Here is a 22,898-nt window from a genome sequence, read left to right on the forward strand (position 1 = left end):
TAGTTATTTCAGAATTTTTTTCTTTCAAAATCCCTGCCTACTTCTAGGAAGACTTGAAAGAACTTGTAATTTAAAACAAGATTTAGGGGCCTCCCCTGGTGGCGCAGGTGGTTGAGGACAGTGCTGTGACGCTGTCTGCAGCCTTTGCAACACCAGTTGGATCCCCGCCAGCCAGCGAGGGTCCCACATGGCCCGGCAGACCTCTGCTATCTCGCCTGCTGCTCCCCTCAGCAGTGTATTTTGTCAGTCTGCCTGTTCTGTTCCCTGCTCTGTCTCTGTCTCTGTCTCCCACACATCTGGTCTGTACCCCGGTTCTTGTACAAATAAATAAATAAATAGATAGATAGATAGATAAATAAATAAATAAATCTTTAAAAAAAACAAGATTTAGAACCAAACAATTAGGGAAAAAAATAAAGCTTTTTTATTTAAAAGAAGCAAATTTAAGAATTCTCAAGTACTGTAAAAAAAGATTACTGTATCTTCCTTGGATTCCAGATGCATATCCATTTTTATGACAATTAAGAATCTTTTTGTCTTAACCAAGGAAACATGTTGGCTTATAACCGTTTTCTTTTTCTGACAAGATGTAGCCTACAAACCCAAGTGCCTGGCAGAGCCAATGTATCCTTCAAAAGGACATTTCCAGCAGGAAGTGAAGTCTGAAGTATATTCAATTACTGGTCTCAAGTTTTCACTCTCTGCTACAGAAATACACATTATGCTGCTCCCATGGCCTCAGGATGGGCAACATATTCTTCTGTGTATATTTTTTCTCTGTGCACACTGCATCCTTGACTTTGGCTGCAGCCTGTGCATGCTCTGTTCAATGGAATATTTAAGGACGTGATGGGAAAATAGTTGGGATTTTGGGAAAATAGTTGGATTGCCCTCTTTCTCTTCTGTGACAAATCTTAAAGGAACATCTCCTGCATAGGCACTACTATACCAGTCTGGTTCCAAAGACCCAGGTAGCTAAGCTTTTCACCAACCTATACCCTGCAGCTCATAGTAGAAAATCTATTGCCAATATTTCATGCTTAAGTGCAGTATGATTGTGGCAATAAGTAATGATTGCATGTTACCTGCTCAGATGACAATCATACAAATGAAATTGAGTAATTGTCATATGTTTTGATATTATGATGATCCTGACTGATGAAAAGATGAAGGATATTGAAATAGAACTAATTAAGTTATCAATTGAAAAGCAACCACTTGTTTATGAAGACACTGATGGACATACAAAAGGCAAGGACAAACTAAAGACCTGAATGCAGGGAGGCCATGCCTCAGTCAAAATTAATTTGGGTCCTGATAATATGCCTAAGACAAATGATATAAACATAGATACTGCATTTAAGGCAATTTGAGATATTGATGGACTACAGGCCTGTAATCCTGGAGCCTTCTCCAAGATTTGGCAAAATTTCCCAGGGATTTTTGCTTTAAGAAGCTTGTTCCCTCCTCTGCAGAAGAACAGATACCAGCAAATCTCCCTACTGGGCCTTGCCCACTCTTCTTTGCAAGTCTTCTCAACTTTGCTAAGAGGTTTGCTGTTCCACCTTTAGTCGCCAATTGAATACGTTTATATTGTAACGTGGGTCTACCCTACCTTCCCATCAATAAGTTCATATTGTGGTGATATGCATTTGGCTTGAATTGTAAGTAAATCTTTCCCTCTTCATGGAAGTTAGCAAAGTAGTATTGAAAAAAAAATCTATATTGTATTTTAAAACTTCAAGCTAACATCTGTAGATTAGCATGAAAAAGGTAAATATGAAATTTCTCTGTGACCACTGAGTTCAGGATATATCAATATTATAAGGCCATCTTGCAGCCACTGACACATAATCTTATCAGGGTCATGTTTGGGTTTAGTGTAGATTAACTTAAAGAATGAGGAAGAGGTCAGTCCAAAGTTCACAAGCCTCTATGCATAGATGCATACCAGTGGCAAATAGTTAAGCTCCATGAAGTTGGGAATCAGGGTTATATATTGCCATATCCTCATGGAGTGCAAGAAAAATCCTGCTTCTGAAGGAATTCCCTGACTAGGTATAACAGATGAAATAGGAATACTACAGGAAGTAAGCATAGAAAGAATATTTTATATTTTGGACAGAGCTCAGCAAAGGCTTAGATTAAGCAATAGTAAGCAAGCATTAAATAATTATTTACAGAGAGATTAAAAAAAAAGAAATCCGTTTTTAGTCTCAAATAAAGACTTACCATAGTCAAGGAAAGTGCTGGGGTAAGACCTCACACCCCATGTGGTGAACATTGTTTCCTAATTTAAAACATCCGCAGGAACCATGCATAGCACCACAAGCTACTTCTGGTTTACAGCTGCTTGACTGTGTTTAACCCCATCACTAAAAGAACAGTGTCAATATTATATTTTCAGGGTTTTGTTATACTGATTCATACGATCTAGTTCATTATTAACACTATAAAATCATCCATTGCAGGACACAATGTATTCTTTCTCAATTCAATGTATATTATGTTAGTTTATAGATTGTTTTGTGATTACATACAGTGATGTGAGAAAGTCCCTCATAATTTCCTCCTGCAGAATTACTCATGCAATATAAAAGAATGTTGGTTTTATTTTAAAATAAAAAACACAAAATATCATATTTTACACTGTTAATGGATTATTGAATATATAATAGAAATAAAGCAACAGATAGAAGAGAAGCATATAATATTAATAATAGATTGATAATAGTTGTTGCTTCTGGAGAGAGGGCAGGGGAATGTGACTACAGATTTTAGCAGTGTCTGTTTCAGTTTAGTGATATACTTGAAAACCTCTGAAGAAATAGCGCCAACTATGAATGATACCTAATTCAGAGTTAATGAATATGTATGCTTGTCACATTATTCTCTAAAGATTTTTAAGTTTCAAAATATATTACAGCAATGTTATGGTTTCCTTCTAAACTGTGTAGCCTGTAAGAAATTCTTGCATATGGGTATGAAAACTATAAAAGATAACCATCATTTTTAATGATTACACATTGAAAAACCATCAAAAAATGAATAAAGTACATGAGTGCAAGAAATATAAATATCTAACTCATGCATTGTGATTCAATAGATCAATTATGTTGCATAAATAACTGAATATGGATGTGGCACTAACTGTTCAAAAAATATTCTGTAAATGTGCCCAAACTCTTTAGAACTACTTGGTCCATTAATGCAATGTAAGAATTTGACATTTCTAAATTTCCATAACATCTTTCAGATACTTCAGAAAAATGTTTATAGTAATAAAAAAAGGAGTGATGTCTAGAACAATATTGACTCATTTCAGTTTCTGGATTCTGGTTCATTCCATTCTCAGTTGGGTATTTCCTCTTTTCCCTTTACTGTAGAAAGTAGAGCACTCCCTAAGCCACATGTTACAATGCTGATAGCACTGAATACTGATTAGGCTTTTTCAAAAGTAACAAATAACTACTTGTGGTTACCCAGACATATCACATTAATGTAAATATTATCAAACCGGTCAGGTCTTCTGTTGTGTTTTTATATGTTTATTTTTTCATGTTTATTATTAGAACTTGAAGATATTGTTAGGTTATATGGATGCATAATAAACATTTACTACATAAATACATCAATGAATATTGCAAAAGCTCTAGGTAAAGACAGTTCTATCATTTTGTTAAATTTATATATTTAGAACAAAGAGATTTATGAAGTGAAAATGGCAATCTTGGGCCTCCCCGGTGGCGCAGTGGTTGAGTGCTGGATTGCGAAGCTGCCCGCAGCCTCTGCTGCGCCCGTTCGATCCCCGGCTGCTCCCCGGCCACTGGAGGAGGGTCCCACATGGCGCGCAGACCTCTCCTGCCGCCCGCTGCTCCCCTCAGCAGTGTACTTCGGTCCTTCTGCCTGCTCTGCTCCCCGCTCTGGCTCTGGTGAATTCTCTCACCCTCACGTGCTTCTGACTGTACCCAGTGCTTGTATAAACAAATAAATAAATCTTAAAAAAAAAAAAAAAAAAGAAAAAGAAAGAAAATGGCAATCTGAGAATGAGAGGCATGGTTGCTTGGATAGTTGCACAATCCTTTCATCCTTTCTTATCTTTTTTTCATCCTTTCTCTGCCTTTTCCCTTTCTCCCCTCTCTGCTACTTTCTATATCATTCCTTCCTTTATTAACCACTATAGGAATTTCTGGGAGCTGATTTATTAATACTTTATAGGGTAGTCTTCACCCTCCTCTTTTGTGAAACATGAAGACAAGAAACAAGAAAAGGAAATATTTTGTATTCATGAACTATGAATTACTTAATGGAAAAAGTATAGTGCAGTGATTAAGCATAAAACTTGTAATTAAGTTACCTGGATTTAAATGCCAGCCCCACCACTATCTAGCTGTGTAATTTTCTGTAATTACTTATTCCATCTCTGCTCTGCTCTCCTCACTTGTAAAATGGGAGATGTCAGAGTATTTACCCCTCAGGTAATTTAATAGTGCAGAAACTAACAATAGCAAAAGCAAAAAAAAAAAAAATCTGCTAATATTATTTGAATTTCCATTATGAAATTATAAAGAAACTTCACCTGCAAGTAAGAAAATACTTTTGGTTTGGGGGGTCAAATTTAATTTTCAGATTATACCAACTTTAAATATATTTAAAAGTGACCTTTGTAGACTAATCTCTGATTCTAGTGAGAATTCAAAATCTCAATATGTTAAAAAAGTAATATTATAAAAAGTTATAATTGGGAAATTAATTAAAATCGAAATACACAGTTACTGCAAGCAAAAGAAGACAAAGCAGACCCCAATGAGCTCAAGATTTCTTCCTAAATCATCATCATTGGCGTATTCCACAAAGTGCCTTTTATTTAGCCATGCCTTATCTTCAATGTGAATAAGTCATTGGTCATAACAGTGACCATGTTTCTTGTTAATTCATGCTGTAGGTAGGCACTTTTGCTTTGAGTCATCTAGCTGTAGCCTTTGTGTAAAGATAAAAATCCTTTAATATGTCATAGGCATCTCTTCAATCCAGACAACAACACAATGCAAATAAATAGTTTTTGCTTTTATTGCAGGAGGATACAATTAATTTTCAGTGCCATGGTTCTTAATAAGAGACTCTTGTTCTATGCTGTTAAAGCAAAATGACCTAAGTTGGAAACTATAGCAGTTGCCCCATAATGAGACTCAAAGTTACACATACTGCAAAATTTTAAATGAATATGTTATCTAAATCTATGAGGGGAAACAGCTTTGCTATGTTAAATTGCTTTAAAGCTGCCAAGGTGGTTTACCATGCATTAATGATAAAGGTGTTCCTGTCAAATAAATAAAAGTAGCTGGATAGCTCAGACACCTGCATTTATTTTGCTGAAAATGTTATAGTTCCTTACTCAGCTTAGATCTATGTCCATAGATATTAACAGCTAGTAGATGACAAAAGAGAATGTGTATATTTTCAAGAAGATGATTAATGTGTTGTATTCTATCAGCACAATGTTCTCATTTTTAACTGTTTATTATAACATAGGGACTTTTATTAAATTAATTTTCCATCAGCTGAGAAACTAAGGGAAAAATGAGCAGGTATTTTATCCCCTGGTGTAATGCTCATACATGATTCCCTATCCCAAAGGAAAAAATATGTTGTTAACAAAAGCAGAGACATAGAAGAGTGGTCAAGACCATGGGCATCCAGTTCTCACTAGCTTAACTTTAAAATCTACGCAGTTGCATGGTTTGGGCCAAATAATTAAATTTCCTCATAGATAAAATGAGATGACATCATAGACCTCATTTCTAGGGTTTTCATTACAAACTTAAAAAAAAATATGATATTTGGAATTCTGCCTGGAATATATTTTTTGCTTCTGAAATACTCAGAAGGTAACACCAAAAATAGTTATTGCAATTGTTGGAAATTCATATAATTGCATGAACACAATACAACCAATATTAATCATTAGTTCTCACAATTTAACATGTTAAACACTGTAATTGTTAATATACTAATTCAGGTAAAAGACGGTTTCATGTTTGCTATTTCTGGTCCCATTTTGTCAATAAAAAATACTTAAAAAGTGACAACTGTCCTATAATAAATTAATTGTAGAAATAAAGTTTTGTATCTTTTTTTAAGTGTTCTATTTCACTCTCAAGTTTGTAGTAAATTCATTCCTATAACTCCCTTGATAGCTGACTAATTAGGTTGTTCATCAGTTTTGTTCTTGTAACTAGTGTGTCTTGCAGTAACAGTCAAGAATACCAAGGTGATTCTCTAAATATGGTAGGAGAGATGCTAAACTTGCCATCTTTCTAGACTACCTGCATTTTATTTGTTCACTGAGCAGAATACAGTGAAAAGTGAAACAGTGAACAGTTGTATCTCTACCATGAATGTTGATATCACATCTTCACTCAGTACGAATATTTTCTAAATATACTCTTTAAAATTTCAACTGTGCCTGGCAGAAATGAAGATTATAACAATCTTACTTAAAGGACTTATTTAAATACAGTGTGAAAGGGCAATGCTAAGAGTTGATTATGCTGTGGAATCACAAAAAAAAAAAATCTATCAATGTGATGATTAGAGGGAGATGTGATCTTTTCTCAGGTGTAGTTCCCATAGAATTCCCACCACCAATTCACCTGTGCACCATATCACCATAGTCCCTTGTGCTCTTCCCTCCTTTGTTTTGATCTCTCTCCCTCCCTCCCCTCTGCAGAATGTCTCTGATTAATAAGAAAGGAGAAAGACAGCAAGAAAATATTTTACCCTTAGTCCTGGGACACTGAATATATTATAAGTAATTTGGGCTAGTTAAATGATCATTGGTGGAAAGAGAGTTGACCTAGACTCACCTACGATAGAGAGGAGTAGAAAAGTAGACAAAGAAAAGTGATGGAGACATGACATAGATTCAAGGGAGTCATTTGCTCACCATTGTCCATAAATGTCAATATTATGACAGTGGTGTGTGAGAGAAGAAAAGGGTTTATTGTGAGTTGACTGGCAAGCAAGCAGAAGCCAGGTTAAAATCTTTCTCCTTGTCTAGCAAAGGGAAGGGGTTTAACTTGACTTTGGTGGATCAGGATAGAGAACAAAGGAATTAATTTTTATTGGCTAAGGAACAGGTCAAGGGCAAAGGGGTGTAGATTTAACTGAGGCTCATTGGAAAGTTACAAATTGGCTCCTATGGGTAGAGAAACATGATCTTCCTGGTGGATTGTCTCCTTGCTTTTGAGAGTATACAGGCAGGTGTTTTACCTTTTTGGTTCTGGATCAGTAGTCTCTTGAGCCAGGAGGTTAGTTTAAGGTCAATTACATCTGTTCATGTGGGCTATGTGAGTCATAGTTGAGCTTCATGATTTATTAGTTCTGTGAAGACAAGCTAAAAAGATAACCACACCCAACTGTTAAACTGCTGAATTTGGATCTGCCAAAGGGCCATAGCCATGACAGCACACAGAGGATTTTTTATATGATCTTGTTGGGTTAGACCCTGAACACATGCAGATAGTGAAGTGTTGGGGAGCCTTATAAAATAGTCCATTCAATTTATGTTAACACTTAAGATGGCCAAATATATTGACTGGGAACAGATTACTGGAATTTATTTAAATGACCAGTCAAAGTGCTTCTCATCTGGAATTTCTTCAATTAATCATAAGCTACAGCAAAGTAGGAGATATTCAGTTTTTTTCTACAGGTATATGTGAGCAGAATTTTTTCATGAATTATTTCAAACATATAATTGACATAATGAATAATCATTGAATACCTTTAAGTCTAGAAAGTGAATTGATACAAAGACAAGTCAAATCTCAAGTATGCCTTACTGATGTGTGATAACACTCCCTAACTGGCATGAACAGTGATTTTCTTTCACATGCACACCATTATAATTTCAGAGAATAGTTATGTTTGCCTCAAAAAGAATACTTTTCATTTAATATTATATTTATGATATTTTCACAAGTTGTTAAATGTACCTCCAGTTCATTCACTTGTACTTCTGTATAGTATTTTTTATTATACATAGAGATGTAATTCTTATGTATGTGGCCTTTCAGATTCATTACAATTTCTAACTTTTGCAATCATGTGTATTAACTAGAATCTTCTAGAATCTTTTAAATGTATATGGCAGTGGGTAAAATTTCCAAACATTATGGTATGTCTATCTTGCAATTTACTAGTTATGACCAAGTTGTTTTTAAAAACATTCTACAAATTTACTTTTTTGGGGACAATGTTTAAATTTATGATGCCCTGCATTTTTGAAAGAACTCAATATCATCACAGTTTTAAGTGTTCGTCAATTTATACAAAAGCAAGAGTATGTGCTTTCATTATTGATAATTTAAATTAAATTTACTCAGTTCCCACTGGAATAAAGTTATACAGTGAAAATTTGCCAATATATCAGTTCACCCAGCAAAAACATCTTTATATTCCTTTTTTATTTTTAATGAAAGGAAAACTTCAGAGGTGGATGCAGAATTTATTCAGACTGGGGCCTCCCCTAGTGGTGCAGGCAGTTGAGCACCAGGCTGTGAAGCTGTCCACAGCCTTTGCAGCACCTGTTCGATCCCAGCCAGCAGACTAAGATCCCACATGGTAGGGCAGACCTCTCCTGTCTTGCCTGCTGACCCCTCAGCAGTGTATTTCATCAGTCTGCCTGTTCTGTCCCCACTCTGTCTTTGGTGAATACTCTCACCCTCCCATGCATCTGGCCTGCACCCCGGTTCTTGTATAAATAAATAAAATAAATGTTTAAAAAAAAGAATTTATTCAGGTTGTTATTCTATAACAATGAATTAGATACATTTTTTAACGAAAATATAACAATAAGGTAAGGGATCAGTAAGGGATCACATTCATTGAATGGAAGTATTTATTTCTCAACTATCCACGTAACCCATTAAAAAAAAAGTCAATCTACCCTCCCTTAAAAATTGAAATAAGTTTTTATGGTGGTTTTATATTAATCTTTTGAGATGCAAGTCTCCATGCTAAACAATTTGATTAAGGTCTGGATGAAAAAGTGATAATGCAAAAGCAGCACATTTTGTGCATACAGATGGCATATTAACTTGAATCTGGAATAATGGTTATGATTGTGTTTATTTTTATATAAGATTCTGCTTCTGTGCTTATGAATGGGTACATTTGTCTACTCTGTATGACACTCTGAGGTTCTTTTTCTTTTTTTAATGACTCAATGACTACTTAGAACACATTGTTCTACTGTTATCATCCTATGTTGTTACTGATGGCAAAGTCAAGTGTGTGTGCGTGTGTGTGCTCGCACAAGCTATTGTCTTATTTTAGGAAATGCATTGTAATGATCTTTGAATCTGTAAAATCACATACTTATTCAAAAAATAAAAAAAGTGCCAGTATCAGCACTGATTTAGAAATTAGCTCTCATTTACTTTTGTGTTTGTTTTTGTTTTTCTAGTAGAAAGAATTGCTAGAGATTTAATGCACTGAGCTAGAGAAGGAAGAGATAGGATAGAAAATTCAAATGACATATAATCTGAGTTACCTATGGCAACTAATTCGGGATCTCAACCACTATTGCTTTTCTGAAGATGAAGATGATGATGAATTCACAAAGTTTTGCAGTGTGTTTCTTGAGTGCTATATTCATGAGTAATAAACTCAGAGTTAGTCCCATGTGAACTCATATTGTATATAACAAGCAAGAAAACTGTGCAAAACTATAACATTATATCACATTATATCACATTATTCAAAAGTATATAGTACTTTTGAATGAGAAATGGTCTATGGGCAACCTAAGTTTATAAATTGCAACCTCAAGAACCTGACAATGTTTTATATTTTCATTTTTGTACAAATTTATACCAAAAATTAACAGAAATGTAAGAATGTAATGTAAGTACATTCTGGATGATCTGAATAACCCCTATATACACCAAATGCAGTTATGTTAATCATATATACACTTTTGTTCTGCTTGGGTTAAATATAAAATTTTACATATATATTTTTAATTTTATATAATTTTATATACACACATATATATACATTTAAGGCTAATAATACATTAAGGGTACATCTTAAGTTTGCCTAAGTAATTTCAGAAAGTAGACTTACACAAAGGACATTTTATGAGAATTTGAGTAAAAGGAATATGGTAGAAAAATTAAGTTCCGCACAGCATAAGCCAAAATGGACGTACTGAAGTCAGTTAATCAGAAGATACATTAATAAATAGAGGAGAAGAGTTCCTGCTGTACTAGAATGTTGAGCACTGGAGTTGGTGTCTTCTTGGTTTGCATATATTTATCAGATCTACCAGTAATATTCCAGTAGTTTCAAATGCAATAATTATAGTAAGATTAGATATGCAAAAAATCATAAATAAAAATTGAATCAAGGGGAAAATTTCAATGAAGAACAACACATTTGCATGGTTCAAAAAAAATCTTTGAATCTGAACTTTCATGGCACAGTGGGAATTAAGTATGTTTTAGACAGTATAAAATGAAGATAGTGTTAGATAAACTCAAACTTATTAACTCATTGTCTTTCACAAATTCACTCATCAAAAATGTTTATTGAATACTTAGATGTATCAGGTACTGTTCTAAGCCCTGAAAAAACAGAATTTTGTGTTTTTAGAGCTCATTATATTATAACCAAGTCCTGACTCATGATCAAAAAGACATTTTCTTCACCCCTTTCAAATGCTTGTGAATATGGTGTTTTGGAGAAGCATTGTGGCTTGTTTGAAGCATGCATTCCATGAGTCTTGTAAGACAAAACATATCTGAGGCAGTTTATTACTATGTGCCAATGGATTGTAAAGACAAGACAAAACAAAAAATTGATAACATTCATTAAATAAGGCAACCTGTTGACTGTAGTACTGCTAGTCTGGAATACTTTGATAAATATGAGTTTGGATGTGCCTAAATGGAATTTGATAAATTCTCCAAATTACATGTGATGAGAGAGTGCATGGCTGGGTTTGTACAAAGTGGCCAGTACTGATGTTGCCCATAAGTCCTTGCAGCTTCAGGCACATCCTCCACACAGCAAATTCTTTGAGATGGCATAAATTATTAGCCATTCAGGTTGCAAACTAGTGAAATGAATTTAAGCAGAAATTACCGTGATGCAAAACTCTAAAAAGCAATATTCTTCCAATCAGTCTTCATGTAAATATGAGTGATGATGATTAAACATTGAGTGTAGAAGTTGTGATTGCCTAAGTATAAAATTCACAACGAGGTTACCACATCTCACCCACCCATCTCATCCAAAGCATCATTTAAATCATTTTTTAACTGAAAATTTTCAAGCTTTCTGTTCTTACCCATATCTGAACTTTGCCTACACTAAAATCCCATACCACAACAGTTTGGCATTTAATTGTTTCCTCATAACTTATAGGGGAAAAAAAAAAATCTCGGTGCCAAAACATGATCACGCTACCTCATTTAAGAGAAAGTCAGTTGTATCTCTTTCCAAACCAAAATTCTTAGACTCACATGATTTTTACAGCAAAATTTATTATATATGTAATTAAATATGGACAAAGGAAAGTTTTTAACAAAGATAATAACTATTTTGTGATACTTATTATTGACATTTTTGCCACAGGAGAGAAATGAGTAAATGAGACATCACAAAAGTGGAGACTGAACTGAAATCTTGACAGTGTCTGTGGGTTTGTATGCCTGCATATATTTAAGGTATTTTCCAAAATTGAGACTACATATAGAAATAATACATATAGAAATGTATTATAATACATTTAGAAATGTGCATAAAAATAAATGCAGACTTTAATGAACCTTTGTTTAAAAAGATTTATTTATTTATGCATACAAGAGCTGGGGTACAGGCCAGATGTGTGGGGGGTGAGAGGATTCACTAGAGACAGAGCAGGGAACAGAACAGGCAGATTGACTGAAAAACACTGCTGAGGGGAGCAGCAGGTGAGGCAGGAGAGATCTGCTGGGCCATGTGGGTAGCTCCCTGGCTGGGGATCGAACTTGTACTACAAAGGCTGTGGACAGCTTTGTAGGTTTCGTCTTAACCCCTTGCACCACCGGAGGGGCCCATTTAATGAATCTTTTAAAACAAAATACTTGAGGGCCTTCCTGGTGGCGCAGGTGGTTGAGCACACACTGTGAAGCTGTCCGCAGCCTCTGCAGCGTAGGTTTGATCCCAGTCGGCCAGTGAGAATCCCACATGGTGAAGCAGACCTCTCTTGTCTCACCCTCTGCTCCCCTCAGCAGTGTATCTCCTCAGTCTGCCTGTTCTTTTCCCTGCTCTGTCTCCGGTGAAACCTCTCATCCTCCCGCGCATCTGGCCTGTAACCCAGTTCTTGTATAAAAATAAATAAATCTTAAAAAAAAAAACAAAAACAAAAAAAACACTTGAATAGTTGCCCCCTTGAGAAGACCAGGATAGTGTTGGCTCCTGGAAGCCTTGCATGTCTTTGAACTTCCTAATCCCTCCCCTCTATTAAGTTCAATGCCTCTTCCTTCCCACCCTTATTTTTTCTTACTATTTTTACCACAAAAATATACATGACTGAACACTAATAGCATGCATTGTTTTCTGCCTGTTCTTCTGATCATCCTTATGTTTGTGAAGTAAAATCATGAGTTGTATGTAGCTGTGGGTGGCTCATTTTTCTTTTTATATAGTGTGCTATAGTATGAATAAGCCACAATTTATTTACTTATTCTACTGTCATTGGACATTTGTACTGTTTCCAAATTTTGACTGTGATAAACATTCGGCATCCTTCTGCATGTCTCCTGCAGTGTGGGTAGATGCAATTTGGTAGCTTTTCTACTTAGGTTAGTTTTCTCACAGAGGCAGATTTGAATATTTTAAAGGATAATTCCTTTTTTCTGCTGGGCTAGACTGTGAATTATAAAATGCTTAGTTAGCTATATCCCAGGCCTCTACACAGTGGAGGCCAATGTCATTACCACTTCTTAACACCACCCCCAGCTGTGATCAAAAGTGTCTCCAGAAATTGCCAGAGAGGCTGAGGGGGAGAAGCAATTGTTCCTGCTTGCAAAAAACAACACAAGATTATGTGTTGCTTCTGTAAATTGATTTTCTTGGGAACTTACAGCTGTGAGTCCAAGATCATGGTGTTGGTAGGTCTGGTGTCCCTGAATCCCATCTCTTGGCCTGGCAGGTGGCAAATATCCTAACCTGGCCTTTTTTTCTGTGCATAAGCACTACTAGTGTTGCTGCTTCTTACATCTATTATTTTTACTTTCCCTCTGTCTTATAAGAACACCTATCCTATTGGATTAGGAACCTATACTTATGATCTCCTTAAGTCATAAGTAATTTCTAAAGGCCGGATCTACATATTCAGTCTCATTAGGGGGTCAGGGCTTAATAAGACAAGTTTTGAAACACAATTCCATTCATAACACTGATATTATCAGTTTTTTAATCTTTACAATTTTAGAGATGTGTCATATACTTGATAAATTCTTTTCTTTCTTTTTTTTTTTTTTTAACTGGGGTACAGGCCAGAGGTGCAGAGGGTGAGCGGATTCACCCTCAGACAGATGTACCGAAATACACTGCGGAGAGGAGCAGAGGGCAAGGCAGGAGAGGTCTGCTGCGCCATGTGATTAGCTCCCTGGCTGGCTGGGGATGGAACTCATGCTGCAGAGGCTTCGACAGACTCATAGTGCTGTGCTTAGCCCTTGCGCCACCAGGAAGGTCCACCCCTGATAGATTCTATTTTAATTTTTTTGATATTAATGAGCTGGAAACATGTCATATGACCATGCAATTCCTTAAGTTGGTAAAGGTTTTATTCAAGTCCTTCAGCCAAATATTTTTAAATACACTGTTGTCTTACTGATGAGTTTTCTTAAGTCAGTTCTTATCATCACATGTGTTTTCTCCCATTCTGAGGCTCTGCTTTTCAGTCACTTAATTCTGTTATTGTTGAAATAATTTCTTCTAGTCTTTGTGTAGGTAAAGTCATTAATATTTTTCATTCTGACCTGTGACTTCTGTATGTGGCACATGGTGTGAAGTTAAGGTCGTTTTAACTTTTCTTTTCTTTTTCTTTTTTTTTTAAAGAGTTACAAGTCATTTTCTTTTTCTTTTTTTTTTTTTTTAAAGATTTATTTATTTATTTATACAAGCACTGGGTACAGTCAGAAGCGCGGGAGGGTGAGAGAATTCACCAGAGCCAGAGCGGGGGAGCAGAGCAGGCAGAAGGACCGAAGTACACTGCTGAGGGGAGCAGCGGGCTGCAGGAGAGGTCTGCGCACCATGCGGGACCCTCCTCTTGTGGCCGGGGAGCAGCCGGGGATCGAACCAGTGCTGCAGAGGCTGCGGGCAGCTTCGCAACCCAGCGCTCAACCGCTGCGCCACCGGGGAGGCCCATAACTTTTCTTTATGTATGCCAAATTGTCCAACATCCTCTAGTGAAAGGCCATCCTGACACTTTGCTCTATGTGCCAACTTTGTCAGAATCAAGTTATAAGCACTGAAATCACTCTGCATCTTATTTTATAAACATGCTATATGTTAAGTTATAACCATCTAAAGGATGAAACTTCTCTTTAACTATATGCAATATTCAGCACACAAATCTATGCAAAGTATTTTAGGAAGTATAATTTGATGGAGAAATTTGCTAAATTAGTATGAGATTGTCTCTCCTTCTTTTACATGCTCAGTCTCTAAGCTTGATTTTGATTTAACTTGGAGTGAAGCTAAATTCCTAATAATTTGGAACTCTAGGCAAATTCCTTCCCTAGAGTTTAAACCAAATGACTACAGTTCAACTTATAGGTCACAAAGGGTTTGATGAAAATATCTAAAGATCATCTGATGTAGGAAATTTACAAAGGAATTTTGAAAATAATTTTAATATTTATTAAGTACCTACTGTACTTAATAAATAATAAATAATACCCTGGATCTTACTTTGTGTCAGTTTAATTTTTAATGTACATAACTGTTTATTTTTATTTCTTTTTTATTTTATACATTTTTTACATCATTTTTCATTTTTGTACAATGTGTGCAGTTTCATCTTGGTTATAGTCCCCATAAAATTCCCACCACCCTTGTTTTGATCTATTCCTTTCCCTCCAGCCCCCCAGTGTGTCTCTGATTTATAGTTGCCTGTTGGTTTTGATTTTTACTTTATTATAATTAGTTTTTTTTCTGGTCCCTTATTTTTATTTCAAAGCAGTCCAGTAAGTTAGACCAGTTAACTTATCCAGACCAGTAAGTTTCCCAGGTAGTAAACGATAAAGTGAGGGCTTGAACTCTATTCCCTCTGAAACCAGAGATTATACTCTTGAACAGTTATTTCAGTGTATCTGGACTGATTGAGAAAAGACTAGAAGAAGTTACATTAAGTTCTTTCAAATGCTTGATATGTTACCAATAGTAAAGAAAATCGAATATTGTGATACTCTATGAGTTGACAATCAACTGGTAAGGCATTAAATTTTGTCTCTATGCTAGGTACAGAAATCATACTAGGGCCTCCCCTGTGGCACATCGGGTTGAGCTCATGTAAATGAGAAATAATGGAGTCTCAATTATTCTGTTTGATTATACAATTAAAAAAGTTATTAATTGTAAATGTTTAAAAAACAGTTATGTTTAAAAATATGTACAAATTCAAACCCTCATTATTATTACTGTATTTGTAAAGCTGTAAAGTTCATTTTAATTAATGTCATGATCACCTATAGGAATTATATAAAGTAGCATTCTTATTCAAAATGAGTATAAAAACAACAAATACCAGATTTACTCTAACCCTTATGTCCACAACCCTTATGGCAAATGTGGCATTAATAAACATTTAGTTGTTCGGGCATTTCTGAAGTTGGTAATACTGTATCATTTTTCTAGTAGTAGCAATCTGTACATTTATCCATCTTGGTTATTCTATTGTCAGTTGCAACTTTATAGGATATTGATAGGATTAAGATAGAATACACTGCTGTAACAAAGAACTCCCAAATCTAAGAATTTTTATAAAATGTAGTACTTACACAGTGTCCATTGTTAAGTTCGAATTATCTGTATGACTGTTCTACCCTCTTCAGTAAATAAGCAGCATTGGCTGCTTATTTTTGGTCTTATTATTTAAAAGTATGGCTACGGCCTCTCCGGTGGCACAGCGGTTGAGCTCTGGGTTGCGAAGCTGCCCGCAGCCTCTGCAGCGCCGGTTCGATCACCAGCCGCTGGGCGAGGGTCCCACATGGCGTGCAGACCTCTCCTGCCTCCCGCTGCTCCCCTCAGCAGTGTACTTCGGTCCTTCTGCCTCTTCTGTTCCCTGCTCTGGCTCTGGTGAATTCTCTCACCCTCCTGCGCTTCTGACTACCCAATGCTTGTATAAATAAATAAATAAATCTTTTAAAAAAATAAATAAAAGTATGGCTATAATAAGTAGAGTGATAGACATCCATCAACTACACTTACATATGTAAGTCAATAATTAATGCCAAAGCATAATAATAAAGACCATTTTTAAAAAAGAACAAAACATGTATTCCATATTAAATTGCTATAAATATGGTCAAAATCTGAGATTTTGACTCTTCAAATAAGGCAATCAAATTCTCATCTAAATCCTGTGTATCACATCTGAATCCTATTTGTACAGTGAACATTAAAGGTTATTAAAGGAACATTAAAGGAAATGCTAGTTTTTTAGCAATTAAACTGTGTGCATTAAGAAGAAAATGGACCACACATTAGCAGCTGTAAGTGCTATCAATGAAATATATTCCTTAATTCTTAGGAAAAACTCTTTAGGGTTACATTCATGGAATTGTAATTATCCTAAATAATAATAATATCCATGAAAGTCAAGATTATTAACTAACTATATGTATGATGGTTACATAACAAATTTAATTATTTCATAAGGCAAAGTTCAGTTAAACAGCAATTCAGTATTTTATTTCACACAGTTTTAGTTAGGTAATGATATAGGTGCAATTTAAGTACACTCTATATTTAATGCAAAAGAGACAAGTTATATATACTTTAGGATACCAAAAGGGAATATGCCATTATATGTGACAATGATTAAATAAATTATTTTTATAAAGTATCATTTTAGCAGAGCAAAACCTAACAGAGAGGAAAATCAGTGACATGCAGTCAGCAATTTCTCTCTGGAAATTAGATCTCATGTGTTCCAGAATATAGAATTTTCCTGATTTAGTTAGTGTGTTACAGTATAGAACTCTAGAACCAAATACTTTTAAACTTCTTCAACAAAAATAAGCATATTCAATTATCATTGTCAGACATAAGGAATACAAGTTGCCTCATCTCTATGCAGAAAAAGCTTTTCACCATGAGTTAAGGTCACGTGAGATTTGTTTGCCAACAAATCAGTTAAAAAGTTAAACAAAAATCTTCTAATTGTTTTCAGATTTTTGAGTAATGGATTAAAATTGTAGATGTGTATTAATCTGTAACTTATTATATACATAAATAAATGTGTACGTATACATGATTAATTCATGTATTCGGTGAGTGAGTTGGGTTGTCCTTGGCAGTTGTCAGCATCATCTTGTAAATTGAAGACTTCTGCTCAACTTCAGAATGGAATCTGGGAACTACATTTCCCAGAACGCCCTCCTACTGACACTGAGAAACTCATGAAAGCTTTGGAAGTTGGAATAGAAAAAGGTGATTGTAGACAATCGAGTGAACGAATGAATGAGAGAAAAAGTTCAAAGTGGCTTTTTTAATCCACTGAGAATCATGTTTTTTTTTTTTTTTTTTTTTTGTGCTGCTGCTTGCTGAGATAATCTAAGGTTTCTCCTAAATTTTTTCCTAGAATCTCAAAAGAATATATGTAATTTCTGGAAACCAACCCCCACCTTTGAGATCTTTGGTGTGGCTTAATTACAAGCCTACTTAAAATTCTTAAAACCAAAGTATTTAGAGTAATTTTGTTATATATTTGTTTTTAGTAAATCAAGACATTCACATGCACTCAGTGAAGAGGAACCAGTTTCAGATGGTTTGAATGTATTGTAAAATGTGTTTAAAATGTTTTTGAAATTATTTAAAAGCCAATGGAATATGTAATACATACGTCAAAGTCTCATTTAAAAAAAAAAATTAAAACTTAGTCTCTGCTCATTGCTAACCTGAACAGTGCTGGGAGACACAAAACAGAGAAAGAGGGGGAAAAGATAGGGTTTCCATGGAAACCTGGCCTTGGGTCCACAAGACAATTAGGGGGCTATGAAGAATTCCAGGAAATACAGAAGCAGGGCAAACAGAACCTAGTAGGACACATGTGGTGAGTAAGGTCAACTGAAACCTGAAGTCCCAGCAGATGACAACATGCAGGGATAGACTCCTCAGATATGGAAAGCAGCCCCCCCAGAACTGGTTGTGAAAGAGAACCCTAAATCCTTCTTCATGTGCAGACCTCTCCTGTCTGGCGTGCTGCTTCTCTTATCAGTGTATTTCAATAAATTTGCCTTTTCTGTTTCCCTCCTGTCTCTGGAGAATTCTTTCACCCCTGTGCCTGTGACCTCACCCCAATCTGTCTCCTGACTACAATGTAATGAAATATACCAATAATAAATTCTAATGTTCTAATAGCTAACTTTATCTGGCCCATTTTAACAAGGCTGTTTTCATTGAGCATCATTGAATACAATGACCTTTACTGTAGACCCATGCCTGCCTTCTAAAAATAAATCTAACATGTTGTGGCCTTTCAAACAAATTGCTAGTATTACAAGTATTCTTCTTTCCCCAAACATTTATCATCATCATCATCATCATCATCATTATTATTACCATTACTATTTAGTAACTAGTCCATCTTACTTATGTTGATTTTTACACCTCACTCCTTGATGAATACTAGATCAAAAATGTTTGGTGTTGTTTTTAGGTTCCATAAGATTAATTTACTCATTCTGTAACAGGGTGGTCCCCAGGAAATGGGGAGGTTCCAGATTTCCAGCACCACCCAAGGGAGGGTTTAGCTGAGCAGGGAGAGAAGAAGCTGCAGAGGAGACTGAGGAAGGAAGGAAGCAGGATGGAGAGCCAGAAGACCTGGATGAACTATATTTTTTGCCTTTTCTGTATTGTTTCCTAATTGTATTAAAGTTCCTTCCCATTACAGTCTCATTTGTTTTGTATTGATGTTGCTGATGGCAGAACCCATTTAGAGCAGGCAGGTTTGTGGGGTCTGGGCTGCCCCTCTCCCTGGCCTGTAACAATTCCAAGAGGGTTAGTGAATGTTGTGATTTTATTAAATATATGAAAGTTTGAACACATAAATTCTTTTAATTTCTCCTGTGATTTTTTTTGAGTTAAGACATTTATATAAAGCATAACCTGCATTCTCTACCCACTTTTGTCATTTGAAGGGACATTTATGCAATTGTATTTCTTTTTTTCCAAAATCAGTGTTTGTAAAATGGAATGCTGTTATTCTGAGTTAAATGCTTCCAAAAGGCTCCATGTTATTTGCTGCTAATTTCAAGATTTATGTTACTAAATATATACTGACTAATAAACCAATTCTCAAATGATAACTTGACAGATTATTTGGCATGGGGACTGTTCACAGCTGCATACAAGATGCCACTAAATGCAAAATGGCATCAGGGCTTATATTTGGCTTATTGTTTACCCCCGCCTCTCAAAAAAAAAAAGAAATCTGTTCAATTAATTTAGGCGATAACATGAACAGAAGAATGAACTATAGCTGAATGAGGACGTTAAATGGGAAAGAAAAGTTGTCTATGCAAACGTATTGAGGAGACTGATAATAGCTGGCTGCCCATGGATTCATCCCACAGCAGTGCAACTGTAACCTAAGCACCTGAGAAAGATGGGTAGAAAATCTTATCAAGGGGTAAATGTCAATTTCAAACAAATGAACTCTATCTCATGTAATTATCAAACCTTGTTGATAAAGTATACTTAATATGTATATAATCAGAATTTATTATTTTTTTAGATTTTATTTTTATTTATTTATGCATAAAAGAACTGGGGTGTAATCCAGAGATAGGGGGGTGAGAGGACTCACCATAGACAGAGTGGGGAGCAGAACAGGTGGATTGATTGAAGTACACTGCTGAGGGGAGCAACAGATGAAACAGGAGAGGTCTGCTGTGCCATGTGGGTAGCTCCTTGGCCTGGTGGGGATATAACTTGTGCTGCAAAGGCTATCAATAGCTTCATAGTGCTGAGAATTAATCCCTTGCACCACCAGGGAGGCCCATAATCTGACTTTATGTTTAAAGATTTTTTTTTTCATTTACTGACAATTTATTTTCTTGCATCATTTTTGTATTCTTTAACTCATCTGTAAATTTCAATATGACCTTTGAAAAATTATGAGTCTAGTTGTAAAAGTATTATTATTATTATTATTTAGTTTTTATATGAGGTTAGGGAATAAACTACAACATAAATTTCAATAATATTTTAGTGGAGCTGAAAGCTGGTTAAAACTAATACTTTTTGAAAAAAAAAAAAAAAACTAATACTTTTTGAAATAAACACTAAACATGCAACCAAGTAATAAATGTCTGTCAACTTTGAATGATGACCAAGCAACAAGATGACATTTGTAACTTAAGTCTTTAAAGCATCTCACTATCTATTGCATTCTAGTAACTATTCTAAAATAAGTCAATAATTTTTGAACATCATGACATTGAAAATTTTGACCAGCTAGTATCATTACCAATTTAAATAATACATAATTGTTACGTTAGTAAATTATATCTCATACTCCAACTTATTTTCAGATGAGCTGATCTTTTGTTTGGAGATATTTTGAGGTTAAATAGTAGAAAACAAAATAAGGCCTGTTAATATAAACTCTCCTTTTTTTTATCCAAGGGTTAGGTTTATTATAAAAAGGAGGGACATGGGACCTTCTTGTTGGCACAAGGGGTTACGATTCAACCTATGAAGCAATCCACAGCCTCTGCAGCACGAGTTCGATCCCCGGCCAGGAAGCTACCCACATGGTGCAGCAGACCTCTCTTGCCTGGCCTGATGCTCCCCTCAGCAGTGTATTTCAGTCAGTCTGCCTGTTCTGTTCCCCATTCGGTCTATGTTGAATCCTCTCACCCCCCACACCTCTGGCCTGTACCCCAGTTCTTGTGTGCATAAATAAAAAGGAGGGACAGGTAAAGATGCTCGCACAGATACAAGCGGCAGAAAGAGCTGCCCCCCCAAAAAGAGACGGTTTGCCAAGAGATGCCTGCAAGGTCACGTGGGCAGCCTTTGGAGGAAGCTGCCTCTGCTGCCTTGAAAATGGAGAATAGGGGCCTCCCCGGTGGCGCAGCGGTTGAGCGCTGTGTTGCGAAGCTGCCAGCAGCTTCTGCAGCGCCAGTTCAATCCCCGGCTGCTCCCCGGCCACTGGAGGAGGGTCCCACATGGCGCGCAGACCTCTCCTGCCGCCCGCTGCTCCCCTCAGCAGTGTACTTCGGTCCTTCTGCCTGCTCTGCTCCCCGCTCTGGCTCTGGTGAATTCTCTCACCCTCCCGCGCTTCTGACTGTACCCAGTGTTGTATAAAGAAAGAAATAAATCTTAAAAAAAAAAAAAAGTGGCATGTTCTATTTAAAAAAAAAAAAAGAAAGAGAAAGAAAGAAAATGAAATGAAGAATGGAGCCTCCACTGGTGGCGCAGGCGGTTGAGCACAGCACTGTGAAGCTGTCCGCAGCCTCTGCAGCGCCAGTTCCATCCCGGCCTGCCAGCGAAGGTCCCATATGGTGCCTCAGACCTTTCCTGTCTCGCCCGCTGCTCCCCTCAGCAGTGTATTTCGTCAGTCTGCCTGTTCTGTTCCCCACTCTGTCTCTGGTAAATCCTCTCACCCTCCTGTACCCCGGTTCTTGTATACATAAATAAATCTTTAAAAATAAAGAAAATGGAGAATGTTGGCAGCAAAGAGCTTCTGCATAGGCACAGGCGGGCAGAACGGCTGCCGCCTAATATAAGACTCTTACTAAAACATTAAATTTGCAGAACTGCATAAGTAAGAATTGGTATTCAACGGATTGTTAGATTTTTAGCTCACACTTTCCTGAGATGAACTCAAAGGAGACTTGAAAATCTCAGAGTAAACAGAAATAATGATACATCCAAATTAGATCTTATATTTATATTGGTGATATCAAAGACAAAAAAATAAGATAAAAGTGTGTTTCTTTTTTACCAGGAGTAGCAAACTGTTTTCTTGAGAAGGGCATTTTTCAAGGGGACTGCCATGTGCAGAAAACATTTCTCAGAATTTGGCTTGTATGAACTTTCCATACTAAAGGAAAAGCAGGGAGTAAAAGACAGGATCTTAGCAAAATATAGATTTTTGTCAAGTATTTTTAGTGGAAATAAGAATCTAGGTAATTCAATACATTTAGCATGGCATGAGTATAAATGCCTTTTGCAAGATGGGCATTGTTGTTCCACTATCCCTGATGGGCAGTTACCTAGTTCCTTTTAAAAATATATATATAGTTCTAAGGTATTGGCTACCTCATAAAGCAGTATGCTTTTCTTTCATTGCAAATATAATGGTGATATTTTATTTTTCAATTAGTCCTGTTATTTTCCCATTGGTAATTTTTTGACCATTGGCCTTAGTCCTCTCATGTGAGTTTAAATTGTGGTTCTAACACACGGCCCCTCACATATTTGATGAGTTGGTATGCTTCTATGTATCATATTTTAACTAAATTTGGCAATAAAAATAATGAAAGAAAATAAGAAACAAAATGAGGATACATGGACTCACATAGTCAAATGCAGGCAAGGCAGAGACAAATGCCACGAGGGATCTTTCTCTGATTTCTGCTTCTCTGTGTTGATGAACTTCATTTTCACAT

At 36.0% G+C, this 22,898-nt stretch overlaps 1 long non-coding RNA gene across 1 annotated transcript in view; it reads left to right on the plus strand.

Annotated features, from left to right (window-relative positions):
- The window catches only part of LOC119238315 (uncharacterized), a 140,531-nt gene extending 121,305 nt beyond the window's left edge, over positions 1-19,226 (plus strand). The window contains exon 4 of the long non-coding RNA XR_005123539.2: positions 18,975-19,226. This is a non-coding gene — a long non-coding RNA (uncharacterized LOC119238315). The remainder of the gene's footprint in view (positions 1-18,974) is intronic.
- The last annotated feature ends 3,672 nt before the right edge of the window (positions 19,227-22,898 follow it).

Source organism: Talpa occidentalis, unplaced genomic scaffold (assembly GCF_014898055.3).
Source record: "Talpa occidentalis isolate TD23 unplaced genomic scaffold, MPIMG_talOcc4v2.1 talOcc4.11, whole genome shotgun sequence".
Taxonomy (NCBI): Eukaryota; Metazoa; Chordata; class Mammalia; order Eulipotyphla; family Talpidae; genus Talpa; species Talpa occidentalis.